Genomic DNA, 18,248 nt, shown 5'->3' on the forward strand with positions numbered 1-18,248 from the left:
CCCTAGGTCCCAGGCACTCCTTGTACTCAATCACTTGGGACACCGTGATGGCACTCTAACTAGGCCGGATGGAGGGAAACGGGGCACAGAGGGTTCTCAGGAACACTCCCAGGTAGTTGTGGCTGCTCAATGGGATGTGAATCCAGGCCATCAGGCATGCTCACTGTGCTCTGCTGTGTTTCTGTAATGTCTCTGCTAAATACAAGTCATTGTCTACAGAACCTGTGGGTTTGGGAGGGGACAGAATTCAGAGCACAGCACAAAGCTTCCTAAGTCCCACCTGGAGGGAGGAATGCCTCCTGGGCAGCTGGTGAGTAGGGGGAGGAGACGGTTGGACTAGAAGTAAAGAATGTTGAATCCCCCTATGGTCTTCTGACAAGATGCTGACACTGCTCTCTATTTCTATGCGTCTCCCAGCAATCTGTGTGGAGCTTCCCCCTGAGGATGTGGAGTCGCCCATAACCACATTGGCCCCTCCACGACCACCCAAGAAGAAAGTCCGGTTCTCCCTCCAGGATCAGGTCTACACCATCTGGGACACCGAGGAAGGTACTTTGGAGATTGACTCATTACGTTGATTGGAGATGCATTCTTTTATTCAGTAGCACAGACATAACTGAAGCTTTTAAAACTGCTGAGACACATTTTCCTCTGATTTCACGGATAGCTGTCTCCCTCTATGCCATTCGTCACCATTAAGTCCACAAGTCAAGATGAAATTCTCATTCAAACTGGATCCAAGGGGCACAGGAAAAAGTGTCTACTAGCTGAAGGGATAGCATTTTGGCCCTTTTGGGACACACAGTTCCATATAGCTCTCTCTAGGAAACATGGTTCTTAGATGTGTAGGAAGAGACTATGTTTTCCACCAGTAACACTGAACAGAAAAATGGAACAAGATATGACAGGAGGTTTCACGATCTCCCCCCTTCACTTCCACCCATTAGCCACATCCTACATAGACGTGCTATGTACCTTCAAAGGAACAAAACGACCTCACCACATTTGGGGAACTAAAGTATCCAGTACATTCCATGTGTTTACCATTCTACAAATTGGGCCAATGCATTTGGTGACGTCTTCTCATTCTGGAAATAGACAGAAATCTGTGCACTAATGTCTCACACAGCTGGGTTCCCAATTGCCACATACAAGGACAGCCCCCAAATCCATCATGGGAGGAAAGGACACATTAAATGGCATCCATACACATCATGGAGTGCTATTCAGGCATAAGAAGAAACAAAGGTTTTCAATATTTCAGGAAATAGGTGGACCTTGGAAACCTAACACACACTTTGAGAGCAAGCACACAAGGAAAAAGGTCCATTACACGATTCCAGGCTTTGATGACACTAGGGTAGGGACATTTGTAGATCCAGAAAGTGGAAAGTACGTTCCAGTGAGGAAAGGGGGAGGGCTGGTCATATCATCATGGGTACAGGGGTTACATGAGATAGGATGGCAATGCTTTTCACATAGATGGCAGTCCTGTCTACAAAGCATCAGGGATGTGAGCAGTGTCATTTAACATACACGTACTAACAAATACAACCGTCAATATTACTTAGATTCCATCACTGAAAAACCACTACTCCAAGGTAATAGAGGACTGATAGGGTCACAGCAGAGATGCAGGGAAGACAGCTGAACAGGCCCCATGACCAGGTGAAGAAGTGGCAAGCTGGCTTGGATTCACAGTGGGCAATAGGGCTCAGGGGACTGCGCCCTGAAACCCAGTGTGCCTTGAGTGTTTCCCAGATTGACCCTGATGTGTTCCCACTGATCACGCCCCCCTTTTGAAAGCCAAGGCCCCATTTCCATTTTCCATACTGCTCCCCTCCTCTGTGTTTCTATGTACACTAAGGACGTTGGCCCAGCAGCAGGTCAGGCCTTGCTTGGTCACTCTTCACATCCATTCACTCTGGCCCCGCATCCACATCAAGTAGAGTTAACTCCCCGAGTCATTCCTGAGTAGTGCAGCCAATGACCTGACAGGTCCTCTGTGTTCTCCTAGACCCTGTGGAGGGCCAGTCCAAAGACCTTCCTAGCGATTGGACAGAGGAAGGCACCCCAACTCTCTCTGAGGTAAGCTCGCCTCTCTTTTTCAGAGACAGAAATGTTCCTTCCTTGATTTCTTCAATCAATGGAGGATGAAAATCTGGCACGTTACCTCCCAGGGGAAGGGGGCAGCAGTTTCCCCTCGTGGAGGAATTCTGGGTCCAACCTCTTATGGACAGTTGACCCAAAAATGGTAATGACACAGGACAGCCTCAGTTACAAACTCGATGGGATCAAACACCTTCTTCAGCAGAAAAGGTTTCTCCTTGAAAAAGAATGTTCTATCTGTTGATCAGAATGGACTTCGGAGATCTGCCACAAAAAGCTCCAGCATCATTCAAAGTGTCCTCTTTAACTAGGGTTTGGGGATATGGACTCAACCATCGGACCTCATCCAATTAACTGCCTGAAGTCCTCCCCAAACCAAAGAGCTGGCCCAACAGCATACAGGATACTGGGATCCTCACTGTGTTTTCTTTTCCCCAATCACAGGTAGACACTGGGAGGAATGGCAGCTGTAAGTTTTTAAGAGCATCGGGCTCTGGGAGGAAATCTAGACTACACAGAAGCCTGCCCCTTGATTCTGGGTTCCAACAAGGAATGGGGGTTGGGGGATACTGACTGAGACTGTCCAGTGAGGCACGGTCACCACGTTGTACAGGGCCTGGAAGAACTAGTACATATGGAAGGGGTGATTTGTGTGCATGTGGGATGAAGGCCCTGTGTGTGTGGGTGCATGGTTGTGTGTCTGTCTGTTTCTATGTGTTATGCTTGTGAACAAGAATGTGTTAATTTCTCAGGAGATCTTTCTCAAACTTTCATCACAATCAAAGTGTCAGCCTTCTGAAACACTCTCATCACCCTGGCACACTTTACATACTCCTTCCCCTGCTCACCACAGATGTACTTGGGGGATGTTTCCGTTTTCTTTTCTGAGACAGGCATGGTGCAGAGATGAATGTTCCAAACCCTTGACCTCCTACTTGGAAAACCAAGGTTTGAGCTCGGGTTTCAATATGAAAGCTGCTCTGGCCTACAAACCTGTGTTATTCCCTCAGCCAGGGGGTCATGATGTACCATAGGTGATAGCTAGCAAAGGGCCACCAGCATCTGTGCATACAGCTAAAAACCTAGGTTCTACGAAGTTTCCCAAAAAGACCCATCATGACACAGTGGCCTCCAAGGTCACAGAAGCTGGGGCAAGGATAGAAGCCCATGTTAAAGATTACAGCCTGGTCCCTGGACTCAAGTGCACAGAGAAAAGCTGCATTCTCATGCTCAAGCCCATTAAGCTAGAAAGGGTGCTGACCCATGGAGGACAGAACAGGGCAACATCGGTCATAGCCAGTCTCGATGTGTACACACATCCAATGGCAGAAAAACATCACGGAGGGAATTTACTGTACTTGATTAGATTTCCATAAGCCTCAGAAAGGTTCAAATTCTCATAGCACATGCTCACACACCACTGGCAAATAAAAAATCAAGGTCAAGCTTGGTTGGAAGCTTTGGACCCAACACCCCCTGGGCAAATCTCCTGCAAAGCTGGCTTACAGAGTGTCAGCACACACTCCAAGACTCCTCTGTGTAAGGAACTTCCCACTGGTCAGAATACCTGGGAGGGTTTGGATAGCCACTGTCTTCATGGGAGTCACACACACACACACACACACACACACACACACACACACACACGGTGCAACTCAAGAATAGTGGAAGGAATCTATCTTACTCATCGACCAGTGCCGGCTGATTACGTAAGCTATGATGTCAGTGTTCTCAAGCATTGTACATGGGATTTTCTGAGGACAAATGATGAGTGAAGACAACTACTCGGCTTCTTTTCTGAGTGTTGAATTCAGCCCGGCAAGAAAGGCTGCTCTTTATGCCGTGCAAAATATTACAGAGACATGATGCATATAGTCACAGCATATGGGGGTCTTGGGCCCAGAACTTATTTCCAAAGGAGCAGCGTTTGACACCTTAGTGGCACATCAGTCAGGAGAGGTTATGGGACTTGGTCCTCACACAGAAGCCAGGTTAGGGTTCACATGTATTGGATTGACTATTTGGCTTTCATTGGGCTCACTTTAGCTACATAGACAAAAACCATCTTTGTGTTTCCTTCCTGCTCCTCTCCCGTCCCTTCCTCTCTGCACCAAGAAGGCCCGGCAGCAGTGTGGGCCATACTTCCTAAGCACCCCCCCACACACACTCACCTCCTGTCCTCATCCATCCAAACTCCCTGCCTACTTCCTGAGCAGCCACACCAGTGTCCTCACAGTGGCTCTGTATCCTCCTACTTCCCCCTGAGGACCTGATGGAAGTGCTACCCATTTTGAGGGCAGAAGAAGAAACTCCGATTCTCCCTCAGGAAAACTCATTTTTCTTCAAGATTTTATTTATTTGAAAGAAAGAAAGAGAGAGAGAGTGCACGAGAGCACAAGAAGGAGGAGTAGCAGAGGGAGAGGAAGAAGCAGGTTCCCCTTTTGAGCATGGTGCCCAGTGTGGGGCTCCATCCTAGGACCCTAGGATTAGGTCCTGAGCTGAAGGCAGAAGCTTCTAAGTCTGAGCCGCTTAGTAACCTCAGTAAAGTCATTTTGTGCTTCTAAGGGACAACCAGTGTTTGATATCTCTTTCCATGAACATCTGAGCATGTACATGCCAAAGGTTAGATACAATTTCCTTGGTGCTGAGAGCCTGCAGTGAGTTTATACCATTAACAGACACTGTATTTAGATGGGCACTGAGAAAACATCACCACCATTCCTTAGGCAATGGGTGGTCATGAGCATTTTCCAGGAGGTCATTTTGTCTATGGAAAATGGCTTTGTAATGAGTTGCTGAAGAAAATGGACTTGGGAGATTTGACATTCCAAGCTGGAGCCTTTTCTGGAGGTCATTTTCTCCTTCTTGGATCATAAACGCAATGACTGCATCTCATCTAGCTTGCTTATGACACCAAGGGCACAGAGATGATTGCGCATGGTATGCACAGGCTGCTGGGATCCTCACTGGGTTTCTCTTTCTCCAACTGCAGGAGGCGGCAACCGGAAATGGACCATGTATGTATTCTCCCATCAGTCACTTTTGGGGGAAAGATCTACCTGAAGAACATGGTAGAGCTTTCTCTCCTCATTTGGTCTGGAGGGCTTCCACCATTCTGACTTCCTGCTCAGAATGGAGACTGGGGCGGACTGAACAAATGGAGTGCCCTGTAGAAAACCAGGACCCTGTGCTACAGTCCCTGCAAACCAGTAAGTCATTCAGGTGGTGTGCTTGCTGTGTCTGAGAGTTGTGGCTTGTTTTTGTGTGGGTTGATGTGACAGGACTGGGCATATGGGTGTGATGAGTGCATGCATTTCATCAGAAGACATCTCCCACTTAATGAAGTTCAGTGCACGGTTCAAAGTTTCAAAGCCAAACCTCCTTCATCCCCGCTATGCACACCCCCTAGAACACCACATCCTTGCTGACCACAGCTACACCTGGAGGGTTTCTTAGGATTCCCTTTCCTCAGACAGGGATGGGGAGAAAGGAAGGGGCCCACATCTGTCCTAGCTGGGGATATTTCTAAGACAGGGTCAAAACACAAAAGAACCAGAAGCTATTTTAGTCTACCAAAACATCATCATCTGCCTTACAAAAACGCTCACTTCTTGAATGCACAGAGTGAAGGGTCACTGGCAAATGGCAACTGCCAGGAAAGCATTATAGCTTGGTGCCCACTCAAACTTGCTGACAATCTGATACATGGCCAGGTTAGAGAGTGCCCTTCTCTTGCCTGGCCTCTGCTCTCTCATGAACTTGCCGGTTCCTGATTGGGGGTCGGGGGGGGAGGCTCCTGAGAAACTGGTCCTGCTGACTCGAAGGACACACCCACATGCCACAGGAAAGGAAGACTGGGAAGAATCAGCACTTTGTGGATGGGGACTCTGTTGGAATGCACAGATGTCAGTACGTAGAATTCCAGTGTCTTTGCTTTCCTTGACCATGAATGACTCAGGAACAAATAGAAACCTCTAGGGTACTGATGCTTGCATTGAATGCAACCCTGCCACACAGTGTTCTTCTGAAGAAATATAATATCCTAAAAGAGGTCAGAGACAGGGAGGAGTGGCATAAGTTGGTCGTGTCAAAGAAACGGTCTTGACAATGACCACAACATAATCTCTGGTTGGAGGAACTTGCCTGTTAGTAAAATGTATCGTGCATATTAGTGTTTACCCTCTTTCGGATTGAAGAGATCACCCTGATTTAATTACCTGTAGCTAAAATTCAGAGTCAATGTTTCTCTCTCCATTCCTGCTCCTTGCCCTGACTTTTGATACAGCAACAGCTTGCTCAGTCCATACCCATTTAACCCAACGTCTCCATACACTCCTGTGCACGCCCACCCCAAGCTGAACTCCCTGAGCTCTTCCTGCCGAGCCCCACAAGTGGACTGAACATTCTGTGTCTGTCTCCCTAGCTTCACTGGATGGACAGGTGGGTGAATGTTCCACAGGAATGACAGAGGAAGATGCCCCAGGGTGGTACATTGGCCTTTCTTTGTGGGAGACAGAATTCTTCTGGCTTTTTAAATCAAGATCACATACAAAAATCTCAGCATGCAAAATTTACAGGGTCGGGGGAATTTTGATTGAGAATCTGTTATCAAATGCTACCGAATCCCAAAGACATTGCAGGGGGGCGGGACAACCACAGAAAGATCATCTACCATCTGTAGGGCAGTGAGCTTTGGTACAGGTAGCAGCTATTACTCCTTGCCAACTATTTTATCCAGTGGGACCCAGAACGTGGGACCTGTAGGAAGATGGGTGCATTTGTGCAGGACTCATTTTGCTCTCTTCATATTTTGGGGCTCACGGGCCTCTAGCACACTTCCCCATCTGGTTTTCTCCCATCGCCCAGGGGACAAAAGAGCCATGCAAACAGAACAAAACCTGATTTGATGTTCATACTGTTTTCTTTTCTGAAATCACAGGCGTCCTTTTTGGAAGGGGACAGCGGTAAGTATTCTGTACTCTAGAGTCACTCACTTGTTTGCAACAACCTGGAAAAGGGGAAAGGTGGGGCTTCCTCACAGGCTCCATTATGAGAACCACTCTGATTCCAGGTCCTGCAGGACTGAGAATAAGGGTCAGAGTAACAGAAAGGGATTTTCTGTGGAAATACCTGTACTCCGCTGCTCTTAGGTGGTGCAGATTTGGGTGCAGGGAGTAGGTGTGCCTTAGAGATGGACTCTTTCACAGCTACTCCAAGCCCTGTAGATTTAATAGGAGGTAGAGTTTCTATTCACATCCCACTCCTCTCCAGGACCTTTCATCCTCCATCCAGGAAGGGCCAATTTCAGCTCAGTCCATACTGATTAGCTCCCCACCTCCACACACTTGTCCACACGTGCATGCCAAGCAAAGCTCCCTGAGCAATTCCCGAAGAGCCCCGAGGGTGCCCCAATGCTCTCTGTGTGTATCTACCTAGATCCCCTGGCTAGCCTGCAATGGCCTTGATGTGGAAAGCACAGAGGGAGAGGCCCCATTATTCATCAAGGTGGTAAATTAGCCTTTCTTCATGTGAAGTACAGCATCCCTTGTTTCTCTTATACTCGAAATCAGATCTGAACACCTCAGCACGTACAATGTCCTTGGTGGGGAGATCATTGCAGGAGAGTCTGTTACCCATGGATACCCCATACCAAAGACCCTATAGGAAACAGCATGTTCGGTTATAGTCAAGAGGGTAGTGAGCTTTTTCATGGGTACTACTTACACCACCTTGGTACCTGTTTTGTCCAATCGACCCAGGGCATGCAACCTCTAGGTGGATTCCATATCACTGCGCATGACCCTGCCCATCACCAAGAGAACAAAAGAGCTGTGCACATAGGACAAGGCATGATTTGATGTCCATATTGTTTTATTTTCTGGGCTCGCAGGTGGCTCTGCTGGAAAGGGAGAGTGGTAAGTATGCTGTACACTAGAGTCACTCATTGGTTTGGAACAACCTGTATAATGGGCAAGGTGGGGCTTCCTTGCAGGCTCCACCTTGAGAGCCACCCAGAATCCAGATCCTGCTACAAGGAGACTAAGGGTCATGTTCCTGACCGAGACCCGAGGCCTCAAGACCCTGCCCCCAGAAGCTACCGTGCTGGTCTTAGATGGTGTAGAGTTGGGTGCTGGGCAGGAGGTGTGTTTACATGGGAATGCATGTGTTGTGATTCTCAGGGTTGGTGTGTGTGTCCATTGGGTGAATGGTATGTTCTCATACATGTCTTTTCCCTTCGACATGGCAATTAATGGTGTCCACTTTCTCAGGGATGTTTCCCGTCAGCATCACGTCATGAATGTCCATGCATGTGAGAACTCTTCAACACTGACAATTTAAATAGGTGCTCTTTCCTTGCAAATACACATCAATTCCCCCTAGAAAACATACCTGTAGCTAACTAGGAAGGGGGAAACTGTGTCCCAAAGACACAAGTGTGTCTTTTCCTATCCCTGTTATTGAGTCAGTGTCCATGGGTCTCTCAAGTCATGGTACATCTCAGGCATGAGTGGTCACAGTACCACTTCACTTGCCACTTCACTCACACACACGACTCTGCATCAGAAGCCCCATGATGTATCTTCCCAACCTCATCAGAAGCACTGAGTGCTGGGATACACTCCTTCCTTCTGCAGGCACCTTCTGGGGGAGCCTCATGCAACAACTCGTTCAGGGAGGACCCTGACAAAGGAACAGTGGCCAGGAATAGATGGGGCCAATTCACTCCATGTTTCTCCATGGAGAGCTACCATTTCCCTGTAGATACTGTGTCTAAGAATTAAACTGGCCTTCTTCCATGGGAAATCACACAGCCACCACTGGTCCTAGCTGGGGCTCTCTGAGGTGGGACCAAAAGGTGGCCTATCAAAGGAGAAATGAGGTCTTCTTCAGGGACTGAGCATCACTATGGGGACCTGGGCACCCTCCATGCAGGAACGAGGGGTAATCTGTGCATTGCAAAGTGGCGAAAGAGAACCTCAAACCTCAAGAGGCGTGACAGGACAATCACCACACATTTCCCTGGCCATCTGTCCATACAAGAGGGGCTTGTTTGCCCTATTGGTTTGGGCCAATAGACAAGTCAAGGGAGTTCATTTCCTGGGAAGGGAAACAGAGCCAAATCAAGGTTTCAGGGTTCTTTGGCAGCAAACAAGACTTTATCTAGTGAGAAACACATATTTGAATAGAAGTTTAATTTCCGTCATCTATTTTTCTCACTCTCATGTGCGGGGTCCACGGGAGTACCTTTAGCTGCTCTCTGAGGACACTCAAGAGGCTGTTCCCGGGTAGTTGCACCCTTCTGCATTCAACGAATTGCATACAACGTCTCAAATTTTCTGCATCCTTCCAAAATGGGTTTTGGGCTTGAATTCCTGGTTTGGGTCCTCGCTACCCTAGCATACAATGCCACAGCTCAGCATCCTTTGGATTCACATTGCCCTCACGATGCCTTATGTTGAGCATCTTTTCAAACATCTGTTTGGCGAGTCATTTGTTCCCTTTGAAGCACAGTCTATCCAAGTCTTTTTCTCAATTCTTTCATTTGGTGAAATACCGTTCTTCTTTTTTTGCTTTTGTTTTGTTTGTTGTTTTTCTGTTTTGTCAGTGAACACACCTTTTCTGAAATAAGTATTGCAAATGGTGTCTCCAATCTGTGGGCTGCCTTTTTATTCTGTTCGCTATTTTAGAAGAGGATGCTTTTTCTAGGCAGTCCTCTTGTCAAACATCATGAAGCCAACATGATCACATTTATTTGGGCATTTCTATTTCGCTCCCACATGCCCCTGCCTATTTTTATGCCAGCACCATCCTGTTGGCTCAGGGGAGTGATCCAAGGTATTGGAAGTTCAGCTTCTAGGGACCCACCACATACTTCTTCATATTCAGAAACGTTTTGACTCCTTGTGCTCTTTGTGGTTCCATATCTATTCTAGCAGTTTCTCTGTTTTGAGAACATCACATTGTGCTTTTGGTCAGTGCTGCACTGAATCTGTTCCCCATTTATTCTAGGAACTGGGGTTCACCTTAATCTCTTAGGGTCCAAAGTCCTCCAACAGTGCCTGGTGGGTGTGTATGAGCCCAGGAATGTCTTACATATCATTGGCCCTGTCAGGCCAGCCAATAAGGGTGGAGAAATATGCGGGAGAACAGGGCTTGTCTCTCGCTCCTGGTTGGTTTCTAATGCTGAGCTAACCAGGAAAAAGTCTGTCTAGTATCCATTTTACACAGTCATTTATTATCTCAATGAACTATAGGGAAATCATCAAGGAAACAAAAACGTACAGTTGCTCACTCCCACTAGCCACATGTCAAGAGTCCCATAATGACTGGAGTTTTAGATGGTTGCACTGGGAGGGGACAGCGGTCATGGGCATGTAGAACTGACACTGAGGTGACTGCTGCAGCATCCTGGTCTCATTAGAAAGGATAAAACTCGGGGGGGGGGTTATGGATATTGGGAAGGGTGTGTGCTATGGTGAGTGCTGTGAAGTGTGTAGACCTGGCGATTCACAGACCTGTACCCCTGGGGATAAAAATATATGTTTACAAAGTCCACTAGAGCAAATTAAATACAACGTAGCTCTTAATTTAAAAAAAAAAATTAAAAAAAAAGAAAGGATGAAACTCTAATCCCTGTCTCCTCGAAGGGCTCTGGTTCCACCAGCTCCGTGAACATTTGACAGCAGAGCAAAAGGGTCAGGCAGATGCTGCATGGCCCATAGACATCTCAACAGAACTGGGATGAATGGGTGAGGCAGTCTCTCTCATAAGAGCATTGCTCCTGTTTCAGTTCCTACAGATTTGCATGTAGAGAGCATCGAGGACTCCAACAGTGAGGACGAAGTCTCTTCAGGTAGGGAACAGCACAGAGAAAGGGGACAGTGGGACAGGGCACCTGGGAACAGGGTTTGCCCCTGCCACTCTGGAGAATGAAGAAGGTGGATAAAAAACAACCAAGGAAAGGGATGCATTGACAACAGGCATTATTTGCTCATTTCATAGTTTCTGAATGAAAAGAACAGACATTGTGTTCATGGGCCTTTAGGGTAGGCTGGGTTTGTCATCACCACTAGACTCCTTGGGTGGCTATTTTAAGGATCTTTTGCATCAAACCTGCTCTTGTCTCCCTTTGCCACTGCCACATGTCAAAGCTTGGTCTATTTGCTCATGGCCTCTCAGGAATGGTGCACAATAGATTGTGGGTCTTTCTTGGCATGGGCCCAGACCTGGTCATACTCATGACTTGGCGGCTCCAACCACCCTCTCCTTTGCAAAAGAACCAGGACACTACATTCTATTGGGAGCCAAGACGTGGAAGTCAGGTAATCTCTCTCCCTCATAACATCCACTACAGACCTTCCTGGTTCTGTCCAAGCTGCTGTACCTTCAAGGTGACTCCCAGACCTGGAGAAAGTAGAAGAAACTTCCCCTGGATTCACTATACTGCCTCCCATATCCCTTAGCTTCTGCCAGCCTTCACACCCCAGCCGAGTCTGACCTGTGGACGTGTTCCCAAGGGAAGTACGCCCCCATGCAGCTGCCCTGGAGACACCCTGTGCCAGGCCAGGATCCCCCAAGTCTGTGTGTAGGGACTTCTGGAGCTGCTTCACAGACTTTCTGTCCCAGGTCCACACTACCTCTCACCAGCTGTCATTTAGCCATAGCACAGAGCTTCTTGGGAGATGGGCCAGGGAGTCACAGCTCCATGCACAAACCCATCTCTCCGGCACACAGCCCTGGCCATGCTCCCCACGCCCCAGTCATGCCCAAACTGCAAACGTTCCTCAGGCCTGCCCAGGGCCCTACACACACGCCTGCATCATCCATTCCCTGCCAGCCTCAGCAGGAGCTCTGGTAGGAATCCTGTGATTCAGTGACCACACTGCTGGATATTTTCAAGGGCTGTCCTGAACAGCTGAGGGCACCTGGAGAATTTCCTGTGCTTCCATCTCCATTCAACCTCTGTAACACTTATGGAAACAGAGGGTGCTGTATTAGCTTGAAATATGTCCCTGGGAAGGTCATCTTAGTCACTGGGCAGACATGGCTATGAGGAGGTGGTGAGCCATCTCTCCCTGCACTTCCCCAGAAATCCCAGACACATGACATCTGCTCCTAGCACAGAGGGATCAGAGGGTTGATTCCGTGGAACCAGGGTATCTCCACTCTTTCCTTGGTTGCCCCCTCTTGGACAACATTATGACTGGAGGACCTTGGCAGGAGGAAGGACATGGAGCATCACTAGGGGAGGAGGAGGAGGAAGGGGAGCAGGGAGGGACAGGGACAAGGACCCAGGAAGGCAAAGACCTGCATAGGCAGTCTTAGGGACAGTGATGGCCTCCAGGAGAGAAAGGATCACACAAATGGGCTTCTGGGACTTGGAGAGATTCAGAGGTAGGAAGAGCAGGTTGGCAACCAGAGACCCACCTGTACCCTGCAGAGATCAAGTGACCAAGACCCCAGAGGACTCAGAGCTGGGGCCTCACCCAACTGAGGGCAGAGCCCATCATCCCCAGAGCAGCAGGCCAGAGGTCGTCAGCTGCACTAACTCCCCTTTGTCATCTCTCACAGCCACCCCAGTCTCCTCGCTGCTCTCTGACCTCGGGGAGGATTCCACAGAAGATGATTCTGACAAAAGGAGCCACACTGCGCCTGTAATTCATTTCCATCTCCATCTCCTGGACTTCCTCTCTCATCTATCCATAAGCACCTCCTCCCAGCTCTTCCTCTTCCCTTGCTTTGATGACGCCCACACTGGAGGCCCTAATCTCTGGCATGCACTCAGGCTTTGCATCTGAACTGCTGCATGAAATCCCTGGGTAGCCCTATCCTATCATCAGCCTTATCCTAGCATCACCCTGAACCTTTGCCACTGAGTCTGGGAAGAAACCCTGGACAGCAGAGCAGGGAGTAGGCCTGGGAGTCTGCAGGACACAGCTCACCATGCTGGAGGGTCTTCAGGAAGGGAAGCTGGGTCTGGGTGTCCCCACTTGGTTCTCCGCTGCCTGGGAGTCTGCTCATGCCCTGTTCTGCTCTTGCTTTCAGCTCTCAAGAAGCTTCCCTTCTGTGGACTTGACAGAAACAACAAGGGAAGCAGAAGAAGAGAAGGACTTGGGAACGGGGTGAGTTTGGCAGAAAAAGGGTCAGGCAAACATGGGCACATGTTCTCCCTCATTGCCCTGACTTTGTTGTGGGCATCTTGGGAAACAACATAAAACCCAGGGTGCTGCCCTGACCTCTGACCACAAAGAGGAGATGAGAGGAAGGTCACAGTCCCTGCAGGCACTAGAAAGACTGAGAACATTCCACAGGAAATCTCCACCTGATCCGTGCAACTCCCTGTGGTGGTTGGATCCTGTCGTCCAGGAGCTGCTGATCTTGGAGGTAGGGCACTGGCTGCCTGGAGGGACTAGACCCAGGGCAGCCCATGCACTGTGCTCCTCTGGAAAAGGGCCCCACGCCCCATTGACCCCTCACTCTGCATGACCCAATGCTTGCCCTCCCACCCTGCAAAAGTCAGTAGACGACTTTCTTCTGAACAACACTAGTCAGGAAGAGAGAGTGGTGGAGTGGCCCCATCTCCCACTTCAGGCACCTGAGAAATGAGCAAACAAGACAGGCCCCCAGGCTCATAGGAGCAGGACAGTTCACCCCTCCCAGGGCTGCATCCTTGTGGGCACGAAGTAGGCCTCATTCTCTGGCTGAGTCATGTATGCTGGCTATTCCTGTAGGACCTGACCAACACCTCCAGTCCCCCGGCCTCCAAGACACCTCGCAGGAGGTAGCGGGTTCCCTCATGGCACCATTAAACTATGTGAGTTTGATATTCTAGAGACTCTCCTTAATCCCTCAATCCGCAGGGAAGACCCATCAGGGAAAGGCCACCCTGCCTGCTTCCACCTTGCCCACCACCTGCCCACAGCGTGGGACCCATGTAAACTCACTTCCCATGGGAGTCAGGAGCATGCCTTCTCTGTCACGCTACCTGCAACACTCGTGTGGGCAAAGGCTCCCCCCACAGAGAAGGGCATGTCGAGGGCTCTCAGAGAGCCTGGGGAAGGGACAGCCCAGCAGGAGGACCCGGCAGTAATGGAGCAAGAAGGTCAGTGAAGGAGTTTGAGCGACCCTGGGAGTGTAGCCTTCATTCAGCCTCAGTGGGCCCATGGGAAACTTACCTTTCTTCATGTCATACATGGGTCCTGCAGGGAAACCTCTACCTCAACATCTCAGAAGACATGTCCCACAAAACCACACAGGCCTCTGGAAAGACCGCCCCAGGCCACACCACATGCCACTCACTATCTCATACCACTCCACCTGCTGTCTCAACAGCTACACCACAGGACAGTCTGCCCATGACCCCGAGGCACCAGAGTCTCCTGGGGTGCTCAGACAAAGGGAGCCAGGAGGGCCCTGGGGCCCCACTTGAGGCTTCGATTTGGGTCAGGAGGAAGACTCGGCATGAAAACACAAGGAAACATGCCTGCAGGAATGGCTCTCTTACACCTGACCTCCGAAGGCCAAAGAGAAGACTTCTGGGCAGCCCACCAGAAGACGATGAGGCAAGGCAAGAGGACCCTAGCCCATAGAGGATGAAACAAGATGACCCTCTGAGTCGGCTGCCACACCCAGAGTTGGCTGCCCAAACCCTGCTGATGACTGACACTTTGAGCAGAGGCAATGATCTGGGCCTACAATAATCCATTGTCTGGTGAGACTGGGCCTCCCTGGGACTGGGGGTCCCAGCAGCTTTGTGGTCTTTTCCCCTGTCTGCTTCAGGGGCTGCTCCTCCCGCTTTCCCTCCAGTCCCCAGCAAATATGCAGAGCATGACAGATGCAGGAAGAAGCAGGACTGCCAGGGCTCCTTGACCACCCTGTAATCCACTCGAGGGGCAGCAGCCACCCCAGCTGTATTACCCCAGGGTTCTAACCCTGAACCACCCCTGCTGCTTTCACACCCTGACCATGACCAATGCTGGGCTCAACACCGTCAGTGGACCCATAAAATGGGCCCCACTCAGTCTGTGTGTTTTGCAGTAGGAACAGGTGTAGGGAGGAGAGGCTATCCCTATTCTGAGCTCAACTTCTGGAGAACCCAGACACCATGGCAGAGGAACTAGGGCCCCAAGCACCCTGCTGCATCTCGGGGAAAACATGTGACTCAAGGACGGCAATGCTAGACACCTAGGGTGTACAGAAATGGGATCCAACATTCCTTTGGAGGGAATGCAAGTTGGTTCAGCCAATTTGGAGAACAGTGTGGAGATTCCTTAAGAAATTAAAAATAGAGCTTCCCTATGACCCTACAATTGCACTACCGGGCATTTACCCCAAAGATACAGATGTAGTGAAAAGAAGGGCCGTGTGTACCCCAATGTTCAGAGCAGCAATGGCCAATGTTCCTTTGGAAGCATGTTAAAGCATTGCACGTTTTGCTCTACATGAGCCCTCCAAGTTCAAAGCTCTCAGGAAGCATTTCTTCTCACAAGGCAACCCTAATCTATCTCCCTATGTTCAAAAAGACTCTCTTCTACTTTTAACGGGGCATCATTGGAAACATGGGTGATTTGACCAAGGCTTGGAAGGCACTGTCCTATGGAGAGAACTAGGCAGAGACTCAGATGGGACCAAAGGGCTTTAAGGAACTAAGGCTGACTTTCAGAAAACCTGCAGCCATCAAATCCCTTGGGAATGTTTGCCTGACCCCTTGCTTCCAGACTTCCCCACCGCCTCACCAGGAGCATTAAGAATGTCACTCTCTGGTAGGTGTAGTATCCTCGGATATATCGGGCACCTCAGGAAGAGGAAGGTGCCCAAATCCACAGGTATCGAAGGCATGTCTGATGTCAAGCCCTTCCTTTGGCTTCTGGCCTAGAGAGACAACGATTAGAGATTCCTCAAAAAAGTCACAGTGATGCAGATTCTAAGTGATCACCATGATTGATCACTAGGCTTGCTAAGCTTAAGTTGATAATTGCACCACATGGGTTAAAGCAGGGCTTGCTTTCCAAGGATGTGAGCCCTGAGCTGGCTGTCTCTGGAAAGGAGCATTCTTTTGAAGAGGAAAAGTAGCTTCAAAAACCCGCCTTTGTGGACATTCAAGTCTAATTCTGGTGGCCTTTCCATATGTGTCGCTTACCTAAGCTAGACAACTTGAGATCATCTTCAGAAACTTTTCCACATTAGTTCATGGACAGGCAATCCCCTTGCTTCTTATTCTGTGGGGATACCAGGACCCCATGGGCTCAGGGTTAATTCAACAACTGGAACATGTGATTGATTCCCCCACGACTGTAGAACTCAACTAGACCCTTGACCAATTGTATGGGGCTGGGATGAGGAACTCATTCCCTCAAAGACAGAGAACATACACAACTCCACAGGGTTCTCTGGGGACTTATGGAGACAATGAAGTACCCAGCTGTCCCCCTAACTGGAGTGGAGGGTGCACTTGGGAAGGCCCTTATCTGCCAGACGAGTTGTCTCCCACTTACCAGTAACTCCTACTAACGAGGATACTCATGCGAGACCTCAAAATAAAAAGGGCTTTTTGGAATGGTTTCTTCCCTCCCAGACCTACTGATACAAGAAGCCACCCCATTCAGGTACAATGTACAACAAAGGATTTAGCTAAGCATCCAACTTCCCACCTGGGAAAGGGAAACTCACGATCCATACGGGGATGGCCCCTGACTCTAAGGACTTGGCGTGAAATCCTGAACATCACAGAGAACAAAGGCCACCAAATCATGATACAGGCTGATTTATCTACTACCATCTTACACTTCCAAATAGGACTGAACTAACACTGGAAACCAGCCCAACTTTATTTTTTTTAGATTTATTTTTTTTAATTTTTTAATTTTTTTTTCAGCAAAACAGTATTCCTTGTTTTTGCACCACACCCAGTTTTCCATGAAATCCGTGCCCTCTCCAATACCCACCACCTGGTTCCCCCAACCTCCCACCCCCTGACCCTTCAAAACCCTCAGATAGTTTTTCAGAGTCCATAGTCTCTCATGGTTCACCTCCCCTTCCACTTTCCCCCAACTCCCATCTCCTCTCTAACTCCCCTTGTCCTCCATGCTATGTGTTATGCTCCACAAATAAGTGAAACCATAGGATAATTGACTCTCTCTGCTTGACTTATTTCACTCAGCATAATCTCTTCCAGTCCCGTCCATGTTGCTACAAAAGTTGGGTATTCATCCTTTCTGATGGAGGCATCATACTCCATAGTGTATATGGACCGCATCTTCCTTACCCATTCATCTGTTGAAGGGCATCTTGGTTCTTTCCACAATTTGGCGACCGTGGCCATTGCTGCTATAAACATTGGGGTACAGATGGCCATTCTTTTCACTCCCTCTGTATCTTTGGGGTAAATACCCCGTAGTGCAATGGCAGGGTCATAGGGAAGCACTATTTTTAATTTCTTGAGGAATCTCCACACTATTCTCCAAAGTGGCTGCACCAACTTGCATTCCCACCAACAGTGTAAGAGGGTTCCCCTTTCTCCACATCCTCTCCAACACATGTTGTTTCCTGTCTTGCTAATTTTGGCCATTCTAACTGGTGTAAGTGGTATCTCAATATGGTTTTAATTTGAATCTCCCTGATGGCTAGTGATGATGAACATTTTTTCATGTGTCTGATAACCATTTGTATGTCTTCATTGGATAAGTGTCTGTTCATATCTTCTGCCCATTTTTGATATGATTATCTGTTTTGTGTGTGTTGAGTTTGAGAAGTTCTTTATAGATCCTGGATATCAGCCTTTTGTTTGTACTGTCATTTGCAAATATCTTCCCCATTCCTTGGGTTTCCTCTTTGTTTTCTTGACTCTTTCCTTTGCTGTGCAGAAGCTTTTGACTTGATATGTCCCAAAAGTTTATTTTCACTTTTGTTTCCATTGCCTTTGGAGACCTATCTTGAAAGAAGATGCTGTGGCTGATATCGAAGAGATTACTGCCTATGTTCTCCTGTAGGATTCTGATGGATTCTTGTCTCATGTTGAGGTCTTTTATCCATTTTGATTTTATTTTTGTGTACAGTTTAAGTGAATGGTTGTTTTTCATTCTTCTATATATAGCTGCCCAGTTTTCCCAGCACCATTTATTGAAGAGGCTGTCTTTTAT

The 18,248-nt window shown here is 48.6% G+C and overlaps 2 pseudogenes; both read left to right on the top strand.

Moving 5' to 3' along the window:
- The first annotated feature begins 394 nt into the window (after positions 1 to 394).
- On the top strand, positions 395 to 5,449 carry LOC125092700 (uncharacterized; annotated as a pseudogene).
- A 7,680-nt stretch (positions 5,450 to 13,129) lies between these two features.
- On the top strand, positions 13,130 to 15,230 carry LOC125092697 (uncharacterized; annotated as a pseudogene).
- Positions 15,231 to 18,248: the final 3,018 nt, after the last annotated feature.

The sequence above is a fragment of the Lutra lutra genome, unplaced genomic scaffold (genome assembly GCF_902655055.1).
Source record: "Lutra lutra unplaced genomic scaffold, mLutLut1.2, whole genome shotgun sequence".
NCBI classification, from domain to species: domain Eukaryota; kingdom Metazoa; phylum Chordata; class Mammalia; order Carnivora; family Mustelidae; genus Lutra; species Lutra lutra.